This window comes from Taeniopygia guttata, chromosome 1A (genome assembly GCF_048771995.1).
Source record: "Taeniopygia guttata chromosome 1A, bTaeGut7.mat, whole genome shotgun sequence".
Classification (NCBI taxonomy): Eukaryota; Metazoa; Chordata; class Aves; order Passeriformes; family Estrildidae; genus Taeniopygia; species Taeniopygia guttata.
The window spans coordinates 5,215,138-5,236,398 of NC_133025.1; the positions used below are offsets into that span (position 1 = coordinate 5,215,138).

At 36.5% G+C, this 21,261-nt stretch overlaps 1 long non-coding RNA gene across 2 annotated transcripts in view; it reads left to right on the top strand.

Moving 5' to 3' along the window:
- LOC140680671 (uncharacterized) overlaps positions 1 to 20,518 on the top strand; it is a 182,617-nt gene extending 162,099 nt beyond the window's left edge. For both annotated transcript variants that reach the window (XR_012052027.1, XR_012052026.1), the window contains exon 3: positions 17,584 to 20,518. This is a non-coding gene — a long non-coding RNA (uncharacterized lncRNA). The remainder of the gene's footprint in view (positions 1 to 17,583) is intronic.
- The last annotated feature ends 743 nt before the right edge of the window (positions 20,519 to 21,261 follow it).

Genomic DNA, 21,261 nt, shown 5'->3' on the forward strand with positions numbered 1-21,261 from the left:
AAAAGTTCTGTTTGACTTCATAATGATGGAGGGAGAAAATCTGCTAAATTCAGCAGAGAAATGCCTGGACAAGATTACTTTTGAAACCAAGCAATTTATGCAATTGTCTGCACAGAATTGATGTGGGGTTTTTTTTCTGTTTAATTCAGAACAATTTGTGAAAACTGAGTTACTTAAAGCATAAGAATATTGTAAAACCCACTGTTTGCTTTTTGTTCAGTTGTTCATTCCAACTTCTACAGATGAAAAGAAGCCTGAGCAAGAGCTTAGGTGCTATCAGAACTCAGTGAACACTTACCTGGCTGGATCCTCCATTTCTCAGCAAACTGAGCTGTCGTTTTTGTAACCTAGCCCATGTATAAAATGCTTTCGAAGAGAGTGAGTGCATTAAAGTGAAAGAAGGTTAATCTAAATGGAATATAAAGTGGGAATACTTCACAGTAAGGGTAACAAAACAATGGAACAAGTTGCTCAGTTGTGGGTTATTCCTCAGTGGTCAAGGTCAGACTGTCTTGGGTCTTTGAGCAACCTGATCTAGTGAAAGGTGGAAAGGTGCCCCTGCCCATGGCAGAGGGGGTTGGAGTAGACGATCTTTTTATTGTCTTTTCTAAATCAACCCATTCTATGATTCTATAACTCGATGAATTCTTTTTACTTTTGTTAGATGAGGATGTTCCACCCTAAATATTTTGAAAAATCCAGTCTCTAAAGGTAGTGGCACTGCACTTGCCTCACTTTATCCAGCCCTGCCAGCACCAAAACTCAAGGTGCATTTTCAGGTGAGGTCCCACATTGCCACATTTGAACACTATAGAGACAGCTAAAGTGAAGTTATGCTACTGTAAATAGGTGAGTATTTTCCTTTTTAAAAGTTGGATTTAAGAGCCATGGGAATTACAAAGGTCTTTAAAGAGATGTAGTGAACTGTGTCCACCCAAATCACTGAAACTTCTAGGTATCAACATCAGCTTAAATAAATTCCACCTTGTTCCAGGAATTTTTATAGAACCTAAAAGATATTAAGAAAGTGGTGAAACACATACTGCATTCAAATAATTTCTTAAAATTGGCACAGAAAGAGGTCTTCAGTGTGGATAGTGAGGAAAGAGAAAGAGCGTGTTGTCCTCCATCCCATTTTTTCAAGCAGTTTGCATTGTCTTCACCTCAGCATGGGAAAGCATTTGAGCCATCAAACATGTCTTTACCTCTTGTCACCACATTGATCACATAATTTTCTCCAAATATTCACTTGAGTCTCCTTCAGTTCATTTCCCCAAATTGCATTTGTGTGATGCCTGAGTAATAAAAGTCAGCAGAATGACTAGATGGAATTTCACCCTTTTGCATTATCATTGAAAAAGACATTATTATTCCCTTATCAAAAATATCCATCAGCCTAATTGCATTCCTTTTCTTCACAAGGTTTAAAATAGGATACCTAAGTATAATAGGCAATGCAGACATATTATTTAATGACCATAGGGGAGATATATTTTGATTCATTTTCTTATGTGTTAAAAATTTATGACAAACATAAAACCCAGTTATAGCAGCTGGATCATTTGTAATGGTCATAATTTTATTTAAATCACATATAGATAAAACATTATGTACATTTTAAAGCATTATGCCATTTTGAACCACTTGGGGAGACAGTCTTGTAGGATGGAAATAAAGCAAGCAGTAAGAATAATCTTAGCTGAAAAATACATGAATTCTGAAACTTGGCACCTAAAACTTTAATATCTTTTTAGCCTTTTTTAATGCAATTTTTTAACCAATTTTAATCATCTCTCTGGTATTATCTACTTCACTCCAGTTTAGTTTAAAACTTTTGATACCAATTTTGACATTGGGTTTGTCATAAGACCTTGGTCAATCCCTCCAGTTTTATTTGCCTCACAATTTAAAACTGAGATAAAAAAGACAATAAGAAATGGAAAAAAAATAAAAGATTTTTAGACAAAATAGATTATCTGAGAGCAGGACATCTAATTCAGTCCAGACCAGAGGAAAGTTTTTACATTAAACTGGAATTGCTATTCCTATCCTATTTGTGGGCATCCTAACAAATTTTAAACCATACTCAGATGGTTTCTGTTCCACTGAAAATGATGTGAATAAATTGTCCTCTGTTGCAAAAGTTAGTCCAGGATAGTAAAATTCTGAAAAATACAGAAATTATTTTGAAGTGTAAAAGACATTTATCCTGGAATTTTCTTATAAATAAGGATGGCGGACTTGTTTCCTTCCTTACAAAATCCAGTTTAATAGCTCAGTGCTGGTTAAATCATTGATAATGTCTGCTCTTTTCCTAGAGAATTGCAGTTCCAAATATTTGTATTTATTTCACTTAGTGTTTATTCAAAAGGAAAGTACAGCAGAAAATGCAGAGGGATTTGCAAATTTTCTCATCAAAATACTTGAATTTCCACTTTAAAATAACCAGTTGCCACTGTATTTACAAAGGGAAATAAACACATACAAGGAAACTGCCTTATAAGCAGCTTTCGGGATTTATAGGGGAGTTATTTCCCTATAAAAATTGATTTCTCTGTTTCAACCAGTTAGGCCATGGCCCCTTATGGTTAAAAAGATCTTCCTTTCTCAAAGCCTCTTGCAAAAACTGAGGTTTAGCTTCTGAGCCTTGACTAATATAAAATGGTAGAGCAAGCTGTATTTTTACATAGCCATGAAAAAGCTGTGGATCAGTCTGATTTTTAAAATATATTTTTAAATATATTCTCTGAAATTTTTTACAATATTTTCCCATGGGAAACAGATGCCAGTTACCAATACAAGGACCTGAAAGAAACCCTTAGAGGGAGAGAACTAGCAATTGCATTAAGCACAGGATCCAAATGCAAAGTAGTTTGAATGGGTTACAAACTGACATTTGCTATATTTCTGTGAATGCACACGTGTGTGTTCGAATTTGGGCTGTTTAATTCTGACTTGGCAAAAGTCAGTCTTATAACCTGCATTGGGCAAATTTTTAGTGCCATGGAAATACAGAGTGAGCCTATTGAAGTAAATCCTCTTGTTTTATAAATCATGGACTTTTCTATCATATTTTAAATCAGGCAACTGCAAATATACTTCAAATTTATGAGAGAAATTATGACATTTAAAATTAATTCTAAAATGTCTGTCTCTTTTTTTTTTTACTTTTGTGAGAGACAAAAGTCGTAAGGTACAGATGATCTATGATTCTATGTTATAAAAGTAAATTATGACCAAAGTCTTCTCCCAGCTTCCTTTATTTTTTAGAGTAACACAAAAACATAACCTTCACTCACTCTGTTTTCCTGCTCGATAATATTTTGCAGGTGAAGGACTTTTCTTCTTTGGGGATTACCCCAAAATGAATGTTTGGGATATTTTTTCTTCTTTATAGTTTTATTATTCTGTCATAAGTTTCCTTAGGGAACCCTGAAACTCTAATAGTTAGATGTTTTATCTAAGACAGATGACAGGGTTACTTCTCTGTGACTCATGAAAGATTTTTGTACTACAGCTGAAATTTATGTTGAGGAATTTTTTTTTATATTTCAGCATACATTATATAGAATTACCTGAAATAACTTTGACAACTATGAGTTTGTATAACTAGCAATAAGAAGAAAAAATTACCAGGAAGTTACTTACATTTGCAATATTTTTCTGCAATATATATGAGTCAAGTACCTATATTGCTTGTTTCACTCCCATCAATATTAATTACAGCAATAAAAATGACTCCGTTATTGCTGTCCTGAAAAGATGTTAATGATGTGGTCATCACTGAAATAGCTAAATTGGCTAATGTGATGGCACAATAAATTCAGACTATAATTGGGCTGATTCTCTTTTCTCTGACATCTGTGTAAATTAGCAGCTCCCAAAGCATAAAACTCACACAAATGAGCAAAGATCCAGATCTTTGCTTTATAGCTGCGGAGACCAGTTTGTAACAGTTAGGTAATTTTAGTTAGTCACTCTGCACTTTTGTGCTGCATTAGCTGGCATTTATATTCCATGGACATAGCCACCTGATCCTCAGCCTCTTCAATAGCTGAATAACTGATGTATTAATATACTTGCATCATTTACATTTTCTGGCAATTCACCAGAAAGTATTTCATGATGAATAAATATAATCATAGGAAAAATATCTTTATATATTGCATGTATTGAATAGCTGTAAAAAAATATTTTAACTAAATTCACGTTCAAAAACACAATACTTTAAGCCTTAGGGAAGAAAGCCTCAAAATATCTACTTGTGCCTCCTGTTTCTTTTATTTTAACCACATGACTGTTTTTCTACAAGGTCCCAGGCTTGTTTAAGGAATATACTGGAAAGTCAGTTACTGATGTACAGCAAGACAATGCTTTGGGTTTTTTATTTCATTCAATTTTCTCAAGCTTTATTCACTGTACAATATTCAGACTGTGTTCTGAAGACAGTATGATTGATTTCTTCCCAGCATTTCCATAGTGCTTATCCTTTGTAGCAACCATGGGTTTCACAATAATTATTGAGTTTTTTGCAAAGCATTTCTTTTAGACAAAGAGATTACAGTATTTAGAGAAGGAGAAGGTGAGGCAATGGTTGACCTGGTTTTATCTTATTTATTTTAGTTGCATAACTTTAGTACCTAAGACAACATTTTATTAATTTCAGATTTGATCTATTGTTAGTTAAAAGAAGAAACATCTTTGAAGAACAGCGCAGATTTTAACTGAGTGCCTCTGTTTCAGCTACTAAAGGAGCAGAAGAAAACTATGATTCTAACTCTTACAGTGCCAAAAATTCACTGTAGATTGGGGTAGATTGAAACTCCCGTTTGCCAGTGAGTTATTCAAAGCTTAATTTCTCCCAGAAATAGGGAAAAAGGCCACTTATAAAGTGCATCTATTTCCATAACTTTATTGTTTTCTTGAAGGAATTATTCTGATAATCAATTTTGCTTGTGAGGTTTGATTTCCTCAAAGCAGAGGACCTGCAGATCCTATGCCAAGCATCCACAAAGCATGAAAAACCCATTTAACAGCCAACAGTAGGAATTTTGGTTTAAACAGTGTGCCTAGGAATAAAGAAGGCATTCTGCAGAAGTAGCTCTGGGCTCGGGTCCCCCGCAGATACTGCCTCTGTCAGTTGAAGTCTACTCTCTAACATGTTATACATATTCCAAATTCTGTTAAAAAAATAAAAAATCTAACAGCTCATTAAACTGAACAACCTTCACTTATCCCCAGAGCCTGGCCCATTTCTGGACTCTGGCACATAAGAAATTGAAATGGAGAATTCAGCCACTAACATGCAGTAGCTGAAATACTTTGGCACTTTGCAGTTTTTCACTACTTGACGCCCCTTGTCAAAACATTAAGGGGGATGTAGAGTAGCAGCATGTCATTATGTAACATTTTTACACATCATATTTATAAAGAGTCAAACACATTTTATTCTTGATCTAGAACTCTGCTAATTAGATGCCACTGACAGTTTGACTGCAGACTTGGAGTCTGAGCACTGTCATGCTGTTCCCAGTTGGCATTTATAGTTGGCTACTCCATAGAAGCTTGGGCCATTCTGCTCAGGTTTTCAAGGCAAGACAGAAGCACTGAAACTTTTCACCACTTTCTCTTGCTTGTTAATTAATGTCTGCACAGTGCTTTGAGTATGTGCTGTCAGAATTCTGTCTTTTATTTCCCTGGTGAAAAAGACTAGAAAACACAATTGTGGATGCCCTACAAACCATCCTAGATAGGGAAAAGAAAAGCCAGAGATTAAATCACCTGAGACTACAACCTTTTCAAAAGTGAATTTATCATCATATTATCATACCAATACAGGTTATTGTCTTGTGATTTTAGGTTAAGGAGATTCTTGTCATTTAGCCAGCTCAGTTTCAGCAAAAGGGCTCACCCAGTGCAGAGCCAGCCCCAAAGCATGGAAAGGTAATGATCAAGTTATTGAACTTTTAAGCTAAAGGTACATACCTGACAGATCTTACTCTCCCTCCTAGAAGTTGTAATTGTGCCTGGATCATGACCCAGAGCATCCTACTGCTAGCTGGAGTTTATAATATACTTCTCTCAGCTGTGACCAGGCTGCTGAATGTCTCCTGTCCTGACCATCCTCCTGAGCTCTGAATGAGTCCGCCACACATTTCAGACACTTTGGGGGCTCACCAGGGCCATTACAACTGTTTATAAAGGTCTCCATTCAAGGTCCATTGCAGCTGTTGTTAAAGGTACTCACATTCTCCAAAGTCTTAATCTTTGTAAATTACTAGTTTTCCATACAGACTAAATGGCACAGGTCTACAGGAAAGGATTAAGCCCTCTGTAATGATATTAAATAGAAATTTAATAACCCAAATTGTAACCCAAACTCACCACATCTCCTTCCCAGAAATGCATGCCTCTAATTCACTATGCATTTTCTATTGAAATTATTCTGGATGCGAAAAATCAGTCGCAGTAGCGTAGGGAAAAAGGTGTGTTCCAAAAAAAATACCACTGCTATGCAGATTAGGAGAGGCAACAAAGCCAGGAGAGATGATAACAGAGAAAGTCTCTATGAGAAATTACATTAATTCCTAGCCTTCCTGTTTGTCATCTATTCACAATGATAACTGTATCTATTGCATTCCCTAATTTATATGGTCATCTGAGGGTGGCAAAAGCTCTTGCAACAGGTTAGTTCATCAGTTATCTAAAACTCTTTGTGTCAAGGCTCAGTGAAAACAAAGGCAAAGTAATTTATCCTTTTCTGCTGATTTCAAAGAAACAAATACAGTTTCATGCTTCTTTCTACCAGCCACAATACTTATGCAACTTCTCAGATGATCTATCATTTACTGAAGGCCTAAATGCACGCTTACTTGATAAATTTGGAGGCAAATATACAGAAATATGGTTAGAATTTTTTTTATTTAGAGAAATTTCCAATCCGTGGAAACTCATTTATAATAAAAGACAGATTTTAAAGGTGGAGGGGATTGATTTGTTTTTCAGTATGAATTACTTCAAGTCCCCAGACCACAGGATTATGTTGAGAGCTCAAGTGTATCTAATATTTATAAAGAACTGGATGCTTTTTTAGAGGTGTAAAATCATGGCTTTACATAAGAGCAAACTTTACCTTTATCAGTTCAGCAGTCTTAATCTTGATCTCCTCATTCGAAGAAATGTGGAAAAGGCTGCATGTGGGGAAAACACGAGCATAATTAGACAGGAAAATGTTTGTCTCTTGATTTTATTCTCCTTGGTCTTTGGAAACAAAAATTATTTACCATTACAATTATTTTACAATTATTTTACTCACAATAGAGCAAGATCTTGCTCAGCTGTGAAATTCTCCCCACAGAAATCTTCTACAGTAAATAATGCAGCACAAGGTAGTGACAATGACACGTTAGAGCTTAATTTGAATGCACACCGTGCTTTGTGTGTGGTGCAGAATTCAATGGACAGCAATTTGAAGTGGGGAAGAGGCTTGTTTGTGTTCACATTACATAATCCACTTGTCTTTGTTGTTCTCATTCTAGGCATTTTGTCCAAAGATGTTCTGCTTCTCATAAAGTGCATTCAGCCTTATCTGGAGCTCAGAAGCCTAAGGCTTGTTACAATAGTTATTTATAACTTAACTATAAAAAAAAAAAAAGAAAAAAAAAAAGATAGCAGAACAGGAAAACACTTCTTCAGTCATAAATAAATAGCTCATTTGTACCTGGAGAGGAGATGAATAGCTTTCAAAGAGTTTTCACTTTAGAATCATGACTTCCAGGTAGAAGCAATTGGAAGAAGGCTCTCTAAAACAAGATTCATGCCATTTGTTGTTGAAAGCACGTTGCTAAGATTTCCAAAATTGCTCTGGGATTTGAATACCTTTGTGAGTTTTTAGGTGTCCCACTTGGAATTAATCTGAAAGAAGCCCTTATAATACTAAGCATTTCCAGCTCCTTGAAAACCAGACATCTCTGTCAACCATCTAGAAATGGAAGCACACAAAATTCTTGCCTAAGAGAAAATGACTGGCAGCTGCAGATGGAGAAACATATTCATGTGGGATAATTTAAGCCTTTGAAATACAATGGAGATAAAGACAAGAAATCTTGATAAGTATCATTTGAACTATCCAAGTAACAATTTTTGACCTATTACCACTATTGATTTTGTGCTCAGAAGCTGATTTCAGATAAGGCCCTAACTATTAAAAGACAGAAATCAGAAAATTTGCCATGTTTATGATGACACTGCTATGACTGTGTTTGCTATCAGATATATTGGTATGAAACTAAAACACTTTTTCCAGGTATATGAACAAGCTATAACCATACACTACATAACATCATAGGGTCTGGATTGGAAGGAACCTTAAAGACCATCTAGCTCCTAACCCCTGCCAAGGACAGGGACACTTTCCACCAGATCAGGTTACTCCAAGACTCATCCAACCTGGTCTTGAACATTTCCAAGGACGGCCAACCAGACATCCCATTTCAAGTATGATGTTCAATGATATAGGAATATCATACTTGAAATTAGGATTTTTTTTGTGTTTACCTCACATATTAGCTCCAGACAGAGAGGAAAATTTTTCAAAAATGTTTTACTTTCAAAAACCATGAGAATTCCCCCCAGCATATTCAAGTTTTGCAAAGACATATTTCCATTCATTTTGACAGAATTTTTTTGGTGTTTATGGGGAGAAAAAGGATCATCATTCATACAGTGGAATTGAATGAGAACCACATATAAACAAGAAACTTTTTCTACATTTTAGTTGAGGCTGGTTTTGTGCTAAATAACCTGCTTTGCTGTTCTCTCAGATCATAATAATCCATGTTACATTTGAACATATCCAAACTTCCTGAATAAACAGAGATATTTTCCCTCACTTTTCTGTTATTAACCTTGAAGAATACTTCCAATTTCCCCAGCATACAAGTTTTCTAAGCAGGAGCAGAGAAACTGCCTGAACTCTCCAAAGCTCATGCTGAAATTCAGCATTTCTCTACTCTTGAATTCTTTTCAGTAGGTGTTGAAATCTTTTATAGCAAATTGCATTTTACATGTTTGAAACTTCAAAAGAAGGTGTTAATATAATTGATACAAGATAGGTTTGACAGTTGGTGTCATTATATGAGTTTCACTCAGCAGCCTTCTGAAGAAAAAATAATTTTAAAACCTGTTTTCCTAAGGAAAGGAAGCTTATGGCTTTAATGATGAAATAAATTCTTAATGACCTTCTTTAAATCCATAAAGTCCTACTTCATGTCCCAATAGTCAGCATTTTAAAGTGGATTACATGTAACTATTCTGAGTCTCATATTTCCAATATTATTTTTAAATTAATCTTTTGTAGCAATAGGATTGTGTTTTGTGGTTATATACTCTCCTTTATATTCATATTAAATTACAATTAGGGAAATATTTCAAAATTACTGACTTGATACTTAAAATCTTGTTGCCTCTCAGTGGGTTTCAATAGGATAAGGACATATCCCAAATAACCAGTTTTTGAAAAGTTTTCTTGATCAAGCCAAATAAGAGAGAAAGGCCTGGGGGTAGCCAAGAACAGACCTTGGAGCAATTTTTGGAGAATCTTGGAAAAGGAGGTACTCTGAGTATCACTTAGATGTTTTTTAAATTTTGGTTCATTGCTAAAATTTTGGTCACCAACCTGTGATTTAGTTGATCTGAAAATGATAGGATTCAAACTGCTAAAAAGTGTGGGCAGATTGTTTGTTTGTTTTTGGTGGGGGTCTGTGTGCGACCTATGAGGGGAAGCCAAGAAAAGAATAATTGATCAACAAACCCAAATTATACTAAATACAAAAAGAATTATCCTTTAGAGTCATATATGCCAATGTAGAGTCCAATAGAGGACAAATATGACTGCTAAATCCTTGAAAATATTTTTGGAATATGTCATGCAAAACCAATTCAGAGAGTTCCTTTTACCATCTCTCAATATTCCTTGCTGAAACATGAACGGTGGTGCCTTTGCCTCTCTCTTCCTTCCAGCCTTCATTTTTATAGACCATCCTGAAAACAGCAGAAAGTTTTATAAATTCTAAATATAGAGGAAGCCTTTTATGCAGTCACTCTGTTGGACAGGTAACACTGACTTTGTACCAAGATCCACCCAAAAATCAAACACAACAGAGTTATGGAAAAATCAGAAATGGACACAGCATCAGACCTTCTCCATAAACATTGCATTGTGTAAACATTCGACAGCTACAAAAAAAAAAAACAAAAATTAGATTTTTTTTTTTCAGGCATAACCCCAGTTTTCAGACAAACCTGCTCTTCCACCTAAAGCCATCTCAGTGTCACTTGCCTGTTACTCTCACCCTGGAGGTCTTATTCCTTATTAGTATGAAGGAATCAGAATTTAAAAATAAATTCTTGTATAAACAGACCTCCAGTTAAATGCTGCTTGCACATTTTAATCTTACAATTTGTGTCCCACAGCCATCCCTGGCACCAATGAGTGTGGTATCTGTATCACAAAGTTCTTCTTTCAACAGTTCTGAGACATTAAAAAGAGGGCAATGTTCTCCTTGGGCACAAACGAAACTCAGGAGGGATGGAGACTGCCAGGCCCAGTATATCCCATGGAATTTGGCAGCATTTCTCCACTATTTACCACTTCATCCATTTTACAACTCTGCTTATCTGTCTGTATGCTTGAAGACAAATGATACAAGAAAAATAAAACCTACATTGAGTAAAGAGCGCCTCTCCATCCAGTCTGCTCTTCAATCCATGAGTCTTAGGTTAGGTACTTCACCCTCACATACCCAGACAATTCTGCTCCTATAGGAGTACTCAGACCATGTCAAACCTCCCTGAGTAACTGAAATTATAGATTTGTGAACTTACAGTTTAAGAGAAATAAAGTACCAACTTTACACATTCTCAGTTTTGCAATAGATTGCAAAAGGAGAGAGAAGAAAGACTGATTTGGATGACAGTGTCTTAATTTAGATCAGGCACCAGGTTGAAGGTAAGTTTGGGAAAAACAAGAAGGCCTAGGTGCAAAAAGAGATAGGTGGAAGAAAGCAGGAACAGGATTCTAGGCAGGCAGGCAGAGCTGAGTGATCAGAGATAGGAATGGTTTATAGAGGAATATTGCTGTTTTGTGCAGCATGCTGAAAGAATGGCTTTGTTGGGCTGCAGCAGCATTTGATGGCTTAATAACATGAGTTAATTATCGTTATTATGGCTTAAATAGTGGGTTCTTTGAGCCTTACCACTTTGATGCCAACATTACCAATCATTTACTAAGTTTTCAGTAAAAATATTCCTCTCAGATCCTTGAAAACTTTGCTGCCTCCTCTCATTTATAACGGCTCTCGCATTCACATGGCAGATCATTCGAAATTCCATGAGGAAGAATGTACCAGTGAGAGTGTTTGTGGGCTTCTGGATTTGAGGGAGGACAATAAGATCTTCACCATAGCCAATATGTCAGTGCTGGACTCCCCTCACAGGATGTGTCTCTGTAGCTCAGACATCATCCCTGGACTCTAAGCCTGATCCCCAAGATCCATGACACTGAACATGTTGCCCTGCGACATTGTGGATGTCCCATTGCTGGAAATGTTCAAGTTTGTCTTGGAGAGAGCTCTGAGCAACCTGGTCTGCTGGAAGGTTTCCCTGCCAATGGGAGGAGGCTGGAACAAGATGATCTTTAAGGTTCCTTCCAACCCAAACCATCCTGTGATTCTATGACTTGCTACATGCTTGTCAATGCATCAGTCACCTTGCACAGAGTTAACTTTTTAGTAACCATTCTCATGGCACTTTTAGCAACAGCTTTCCTGAGAGAACATTTTATGTTGATCCCCATGAAGCAGTTTTGTGTATGGCACCATCAGTGGCTCAGTCGTCTTGAAGGATATTCTCTTAATTCTCTAAGCTGCATCATATATCCTGATTGCAAAGTCTCAAAACCCCTCCTTGTTTATTGGGGTATACAGCTACCTTTTCCAGACTTCCTATTTTTCAGCCAGACCTGAAGAGAAAGGAAAACCAGAGCACCGCTGGGAGAACTTGCTCTGTCATTGTGAAAATTTGACAGATCCTCAAATTACAGTGGGGATAGTTGAAGCACTGTGGAAGAAGGCCCATGTTACAACACTAGTAAATTAAATGTACTTTTGTAGCTTTTGTATCTTACACAACCCAGCAGGAATGACATGAGGAGAGATGACAGGCAAGCACATGCCTCAGCTAAGGAGAGGGGAAAGAGGGTGAGGAAGCAGGAGGTGGTGATAGAGCATGAATAGCTTCACAAGGCATCCCCAGACAATTGAGTTGACAGAAGGAGTGGGAGTTTGCAGGCAAACTTTCTGCAGTCTCATTAGATTGGGAGCAGGCTGATAGAGCTCTAAATAACAGGTGCTTTACTGAACAAGGGAGAAAGAACATGAAAATGAAATGAAAAAAGGAAAATATTAGGGCTGAAGCTTCACCAGGAGTGTCAGACGCTGAAGCTCTGATAGGGAGGAATGGTCCTCTGCCTCCTTTTGTGCCTTTGGATCTCTGGAGGCTTGTGGGCAGGAGCTCAAAAGGTCTCTTGTGAGCACCAGCCACCCTGCAGGGTTCTGCTTATTCTTGCAAGGAACTAAGTTTTCCACAGCTATACAGTTTTTGTGACTCTTCTGAGGAAGTCCTGATATTTCTTCTTCACCTTCCAAAAAACATCCACAAAACTCATCCACAAAAATAACCACTCCCATGAACAGAATATACCCTACCATTAAATTCAATTTTTAAATTTGTTTTTTGAAAAGTAGGACCTGTCTATGAGGATTTTAGTTGTATGTAGTGAACCAATAAAATCCTTACCCAGTTTACAAAGGGATTGTTTACAGACACAGAATAGCACAGGTATCCAGCAATCATACCAATTGTTCATCCATCCATCACCAGTTTTTTTTACTTTTCTCATGGCATGTTAATAAATGATTAGCAGTCTTATTTTCTTTTTTTTTCTTTATTTTTTTTTGTTTGTTTGGGTTTTTTTACTTCATATTTCCTTTTAATACAACAGTAATAAAGGACTATTAAAGTTATCTTATCTTCACTGGTCAGAATAAGATGGATGCACCACCATCTTAAATTTTTCAGTGGCTTTTTTTAAATTTCAAGCTAAATCTGAAAAAAAGTGAAAAATTCCCTTCTTGTTTTTAAATACTGCATGGTGATTGCCTTGCCAAGAAGTGAGAATTCATTTTTGCAGGAGACACTTTTTTCAACTGGCAAACTTGCAATTAGTCCCATCTGGCCTTGCACATTGGTCATAGTACCTGGTTCTCCTGAAATCCTTGAAGGCAAAGGAAAGAAACTGGAGGCTGCTTCTCATCTGAGAGGCAAGATATGATTACAGAGTTGACAAGCATTATTTAGTCTTGCCCATATCAGCATTCAGCTAGCACGTCTGCAAGGACTCTGAAGAAACCAAGATGTGCTACTTCATTCTGCAGCAAGTTTCCACTCTGTGCCTGGATTATTTTTTGTGTTTTATTTTGTGGAGGGAAGAAGAAATTAGAGTTAATTTTTCACTCAGTGGGTTTTTCTGACACATACATATACTCCTATTGACCCATTTCAAAGTTCACCACAGGGAAGTACTTTAAAATCCTGAAATTATTTAACTTTTTTTTTTCCTTGTTACACTTTTACACCCTTGCCAGAGGGTAGCACAATTTCACTTGCCTTTTGCAGTCTGGTTTTGTCCATGTACCACAAGATACACAGGAATGTGGTGATTCATCTCCTCTGACTTTGGATACTACTGCTCAGTTGCTTTGGCTACCTGTGGCTCTCTTCATAATCACTTCAGAGACCAGAGGGCTTTAAGGTACAATTCATTTGACCTATTTTAGACATTGGCTTTAGCATAAAATAAATTGCACTCCAGAAGTTCTCATTTCTCTCCCAAGTGAGCCTCAGGTGACCAGCACCACCCCAGTTGCCCGTGGTGTGGCCGTCTGCAGCTGCGTTAAATCAGCCCCACCCATGAATTTCACTCTGGGCTTCCATCCACTGAAATCCATGGTGAAACTCCCTTAGGCTTTGGGTACAGTTGTGCCCCATTTCATCTTTGATAAGAAATGGATGTGCTTGCAGATGTTTTAAACACATGGTGGGCTTTAACTTTCCCAAGATTTAGGATTTCACCTTAAAGACTCATTAAATATCTGTATTGAGTTGCTCCTGCTCACTGATCTGTTTGAAATGAAAATCAAGTTAGTGCTATAGGGTTGGAGATGTCACATTCTTCTACAGGTTTGAAATTGTAGAGGTAATTGTTTTATTAAAATATTTGCTCTTTTGCTCCCTACAAGGTCTTTGATGGCCTGGAAGTCAGTGTAGGGCATCATTCTAGCCGTTAGTACTTTGATTTCCACAATGCCTTTTTTTTATTTAATAGGCCTGAAATATTGATTAACATTTACAGATTCAATTCCAAGCACTTGCCAGGGGTTACAGAGAGCCAGAGAGAGCTGGTTGTGCCAGTCAAATTCTGAGGTGTAATGAAATCCCCTACTGTGCCTGTCAACTTATCCAGTGTACAGGTCATTTCCCACAAGGTCTGCCGTGTTGAAAGAAGCACTTTTCACATGAAACATTTCATAGGGAAAGGGAAAATATGTCTCCAGTATTGTATGCTTTATCCCTTTGTCTAATATTGAATGGCCTCATTGCTTCATACAATTTTTGCCCCCAAAGCTTTCTAAGTCAATAGAAGAAGAATCTTTCAGGTGGGCAAAAGTCAAGACTCACAGTGTAAATGCTTTATTACTGTTGTCAAGGAATTTCACAGTAACTAAGGCTAGAGATAGACAAGCCCCAAAAGGACTGAAATCTCAATCCATTTTAGTTAAGTATTGAATGATTCTTTTATTCTTCCAAATATTACAAAGCTCCCTTTGAAAGGTACTTACATCTTTCTTCCAATAATGTCCTCTTTCTTAATTTGTTCCAAGACCACATCTTTCCTTCATATTCAAACTCTCTTACCTATTTCAATGCAAGTCCAAATAGAATATATTCTATTCCATCCAAGTCTACATCTGATTTTCTTTTGTTTAGGATCAGGGTGCTTTTGTCTTCTTATCTCCTATAGAGAAAAGAAAGAATATGCAGAGAAATGTTTCAGTTTTCCAGTTTTGCTCCTGGTACGAAATGTTAAATATCTGATTTTAAAAAGGTTCTTTTAAAGAAAGATGTCCTGTTCTTTGAGTGACTAGGATCTAATTTTAGATTGACTATAACAATACTCTTTAGGCCAAAAAAAATCTATGTAAAGTTGTTGGCCCTGATCTTCATGTGATATTGTCTCAAGTTTAAAATCTCTGAATGAGGAGTAGAGTGGTTTGCCCTTAGTTCTCTAAGAAGGAGGAGGACACAGGTACCTGAGCTGGTCAATGCTTCCGGTGCTGTGACCTGACCTGGCCTCAACACAATGGCTTTGATTTACAATTTTAGAGTGGACTTTGGCTGGTTTCTCCATCAGCTTGAATTGTAATGGGACATTTGACAGTGATGAATGGCTGGATAGCTCCACCAATGGATTAAAAAAATATTTTCTTCATTTTTTTCTGAGTATATTGAAAGGACAGGGGAAATATCCACCTGAGAATGATGCATTGGATGTTTTATATGCACTGGATGTCAGTGGTACTGGCTCAGGAGAAATAAAGTCCATTCCTTTAATTGAACATTTCTAACAATCTCAGTGTAATGGAAATTGAAAAAGGTAAAGGGGTTTCCCATTAAAACTGGGTGATGAGCAAAATCCCACTATTTGACATTCCACAGCAAGTGCACATTTTCTCCTTCAAGTATGTTTTACTTTATTTATATATTGTCAACCAGAAGTTTTGCACTAAGTGGAAAACGTACAGTCCTGAGAAACAATTTGCCACCAAAGATTGGTTTCTCATCTCCAGGAATAAGCTTCAGTGGCACTTCATCTACAAGTTTCTCTTGGTCTGCAATATACACCCAGTTCTGTTGCTAAAAATTTAACTGTATGGTCTGTTTAAACCTGTTTTAGTCATTATACTTCACCTTCTGCATTCTCCACTCAGAAAAAGGTGTCTCTAACAAGAACTTTGCTGGAAATGAGAATGAAAGTGACTTTTTCCTGGTAGCCAGCATGCTCAAGGTTAACATATAGAATTCTAATGATCCACAAGTGATTCCTAAAGGGGGATCCCATTTAAGGTTAAATAACATATATTTCAGTATCCTTATGTAAGCTGAGTATTTAATCTCCTGATAGGTACAGCTGACAATCATTGTATCCAGAAAACTGTCCATGAAGAGTAGAATACAACTGTTTAAGTTTTCTGAAACTTAAATATCTGGGGCATTATGCCTAAAGCATTCCTATTGGACTGGCAAATATAAAATGGGATTTATGGGAGGTGACATCACTGTGAAGCAGAAGCTAGAGGCCAAGCAAGATACTTCTGGGAATCTAAAATTATACAAGACTGTGTTTAGGCAACTGGATGCTGACCCTAGATAACTGCTTCAGGGTGAGCTGATAATCTGACCACAAATATCACTGTTTCCAGTCATGGAGACATCCTAGAGGATTTGTAACCTGTACATAGCTTGGACAAACTTGACACAGTCCTTGTAGGAGATATAAACCCTACTCAGAAGAAGCCCAAGAGGGGTCCATAAAAAAACCTCAAATGGCAATTGACACATTAATTTAGGTAAAATAACTAAGTACTTGAATCCATTGAATTCTCAATACATGTTCTTTGACTATACCAGGAGCTTATATGTGTAGATACCTGCAGGAAAAGTATTTAGGATTTCCATGTTTCATCATGTCAATATATGAAATTGGTCAGAATACTCCATCTGGTGTATCTTAGGATCAGATTGTCAATAAGAAGTGTTTTTTCCACACAGAATTAGTTGGGTTGGAAAAGACCTTTGTGATCTTGGAGTCCAACCTATGATTGATCACAACCTTGTCACCCAGAGAGAGTGCCACATCCAGGCACTCTCTTTTTCCTTAACAACTCCACGGATGGTGACTCCACCACCTCCCTGGGCAGCCCATTCCATTGCTGTGAATCATCCTTTCTGTGAAGAAATTCTTCCCAATGTTCAGCCTAAACCTTTCCTGGCACAGCTTATGATCCACAAGTTTTGGATCCACAAGCTTATAACTGGCCTTCAAGTCAAGTTCCCCAAACGTCAGATGATCTCCTTTCATCTGAGGTGGCTAAGACTCTCCTTTTTATTTCTACTTCCTAATTCTCTGCCCTTTTTAAATCCCAAAATTACAGTGTACAGTGGCATATGGAGTCTCAGTTCATCTTGATGGAAGACATTGACCCAGAGAATCAAGGACTCTGAAATCCTCCTCAGATTAATAAAATTGCTTGGAATGACCACATGGGCTGATATTTCAATACCGATATTGATTTTTTCTGTATAAAATTCTTAAACATGAATAATATATGTGTGACATAGATTTAACTTCCTCTTGGACACTCCAATCAGTAGTGTGATGGGCTTCTCTGGTTTTTTTTTCTGTAGCCCATTGAAAATGCCATTCATGCAAGTGGAGGAAAAAAACAAGCAAGCACTTGAGAAGAGGTGATTTCAACACACTCAGCTACACGGATGGACCTTCCCCTAACTGGATGGACAGGATGATTCAGATCAGGGAAGAAGAAAAGTGAATTTTAGCATTTAATGTCCTGTGCTTGCACATGAAAGACAAGACTCAAATACTCTCACATTTCTGATTCACGACTTAATTTTTAAAGGAAAAAGCTGCGTTTCTGAATAAGGCAAACCTTTATTTGACTTCTAACATGGGAAAAAAGTACCTCAGTTCAGATCAACTCAAACATTGTGGGTTTTTCTGAAAAGAGGTAAACAGAAAAAGCAATAACTAGCAGACCCCTAATGAAAAGAAGGTAAACTCAGATGAAATTGAATTACAGAAGAATATCTGCGCCTAATTCCCTTCTCATTTTAACAGTCTGGGTCACACCTATAATCTGCTGGGATTACCGTGCATTGGTTTCTAGTGGTGTCTTTCCAGTGTGTCTTTGCACCATTTCATATTCAACTCCATTCCTCAGATTTTCAGCTACTTTTGAGCTTTTCTAGCTCCAGCTAAAAACCTTCATTTTAAAAACTATTGTCACAATTTCTGCTTTTTTACATTTCCCTTTGTTAGAAAAAAAGGGTTTATTGACTTTAATGCAGCTTGACTAGGCTCCAGAGTTTGGAACTTTTTTTAAAATCTTGTGTTCTTTAAGAAAATGTAATGTTTGCTCTTTGCGTTGCATGTCTTGTTCCTTAACCATTTTGTCACTGTACTGCCAATATGAATGTACCCCCTCCTGTTAAATAATTGTCTTTTTAGAGGTACTTTGTAGTATTAAATACAAATCTGTAACACTTTCATCATGTTGACATAATAGCAGCCCAAAATATCCCTGACTGGATATTCATGCCCCTGCAGGAATGCTGGGGGCATGAATTCTAACATTTTGCTGTAGGCTAAATTGTAAAAAAATGGTTTTAGCAGCTGTGATTGACCCTATATATCTGGTGTAAATCAACTATGATGTATTTAAATTAGTGTATTTTAATTAGACATACACGGAACTGGGAACTGCACTGAACACCATCAGGTGAAATCTCTGCTGCAACCCAGAAATAAAGTTATAATTTACATTTGTTGATCTCTAATTGTGGCACCTTTTATGAAGGTCTCCAGTTTCTCTTTTCCTCATGCTGGTCACACTTTCAGCTCCCTTTGTCTCTCTGTCCCTTTAGTAAAATTTTGTACTGATTTCTTTCTGAAGACACAAAATCTTCTCTTTTTCTGTATTTTTGCCATAATCTTTTTAGCAGCCCCCTCATTCTCTGCATTTCCTGCATCTAATCACCACTTTTCTTTGATTAACTGTAAGTAAAGCTTACAGGTGTTTGGGGGGATTGGTTTTAATGGAGATTTTTTTAAGTTTAAGTGCAATCTAGCCAGAGATTTAGAAACACAGATGACACCAGCTTCTGTGGTGGTGTTCTGTTCCTGCATATAGTAAAGGTGCATTTAAAAGTCCCCTTCTTGGTGCCTCAAATAGCTCTACACCATTGAAACTTAAATGGAAGTGAAGTTTTAAAAAAAATGCTGAACACCCACGGGTTCCTTTGGTCCTAGTGGTTATTGCAGGTGCTTTATCACCTCTAAAACTTGCACACTTTTACTCAATTTGGAAAGGCCAGCACATTTGCAAAAGTGCACTCTCCACCCTGCAGAGTTTTGTGTTTCAATAAATGTGTTACCAAGGGAAAAACAAAATGCAGACCTTGAGATTGTTGCTTAATTTCTGCCTTTTATTACAGGAGCCTTTCCTCTAATGCTTCATGATAAATTCAATCATTGACCACTTCCTAAAGTAAAAGCAGGGGATCTCTGTCTTCAGGAGCTGGCACAGCTTGAGATTTCTTTTTAGATGATTAATGGTCACTTTACATTGTGTGAGTAGGACACAATCAAGCTTCTTGACAAGCCCAGCACCCTTTGAGCAGGGTAAAGATACCCATGTTAACTTAAAAAACCCTCTTATGGCTTTTCCATTGGCTTCCATCTGATTCCAATACACAGTGAATACTGGCAGGGATTTTGAAAAGAAGAATAAGCTGCTGTGGGTTCAAATTCACAAAAAACATCAAAACATTGACATCTAATTAAGAGCTGATTCTTTAGAAACTCAAGAATCATTTAAGTGTATTCTCGTTTAGTTATCTAGTTTCCCACACACCTAAGAAGCTAACCTAAAATTCAAACATTTCCATGAGTTATTTTCACTGATCAACCTTTTTTCTTTTTTTTTTTTTCCTTTTTTTCCCTTTTTTTTAAATTTCTCTGACAGTCTGCAACTTAAAACTTATAGATTTTTGGACATACATCTTTTCAAAGCCAAGCAAAAAATCTGAAAGCAATTTGCAGGGTGAAAAAGAAGCAAAGAAAATCCCCAAAGGATTTCCTAGCTGTAAATCTGGGCCTATTTTATAGCTGAAGTAAGAAAACCCTTCCTTGAAAAGACATTTTCTAATTGAACATGAGATAAACAGATCTTTAGGCTAGTTCTTTATTTTTCTCCTCTTATCTTAACAGAAGGTTATTCACATTATCAAAATTCTATTAAAGCGTTTTTATTGAAGAAAAATGTTGGACTTATTGATATTAATAATGTAACCTCCTTGAGCACCTGTTCACAACTAAAGGAAGGTCAGAAGCTCAGGATCACTGAAAGATTGCCTAAAGATTAAAAATAACTTAAATATAACTTGTGTAGGACATTTTATCTCATTTTTAACATATTGAGACTCCAATAATTCATATTTTCCAAGAGAAATTTGTAATCCAAAGGGGCCAAGAAACTTAGTTTTCTTGAAGTGAAAACAGAGGATCAGAAGCTTATTAAAAAAAAAAAAAAGAAACAAATAATAATAATAATAAATAAATAAATAAATAAAACACAAAAAAAAAAACCCCACAAAACACAAACAAACAAAACCCCCAAAAACCAGAAAAATATTATAGCCATGATGATGAAATCTTGATGTATGACAATATTGTGATCTGGACCTTTGTGATTACAGCTGCAGAGGAATGGTCTAATCTCCTTTATCTCAGAAAAAAGACTGAAGATCTCAGAGAAGATAGTGTCACAAAAAAAAAAAAAAACAAAAAAAACATGAAAGATGCTTACAAATAGTATTCTTTCACCTCCACTGAAATTTCTACAGACCTTGAAAGGTGACATTTATGCTGTTCTTTTAAAATTCTATCTTAAAAATGAAAAATTCTGCAGTGAAGAATATTCTGAAGAAAATGTGTAATTTTAACAAAAACAAACTATTTCTTCAGAACTATAAATAAAAAAGTTGAAAAGTCCCCAGATTACTTCCTCAATGCTAGGCAATATATGAATGAAAATTTAAATTTTAAACTTCCATATCTGTTACATATTTGTTTCACTCATATATTCCAGTAATCTGAAGCCCATGAGTGTGAAAGGAAGCCAAAATTTCTCTACCAAGGGATATTTTTTAGTCAGGAATATACATTTTTTGAGGACAGTTTATTTTTACCTATTGCTAAAAAATGTTGCTTTTCCTAAGAATTTAGGAAAAAAATTATAAAACTTCTGAGAAAAGTCGACTTTTTTCTTCAGATTTTTCCTAAGT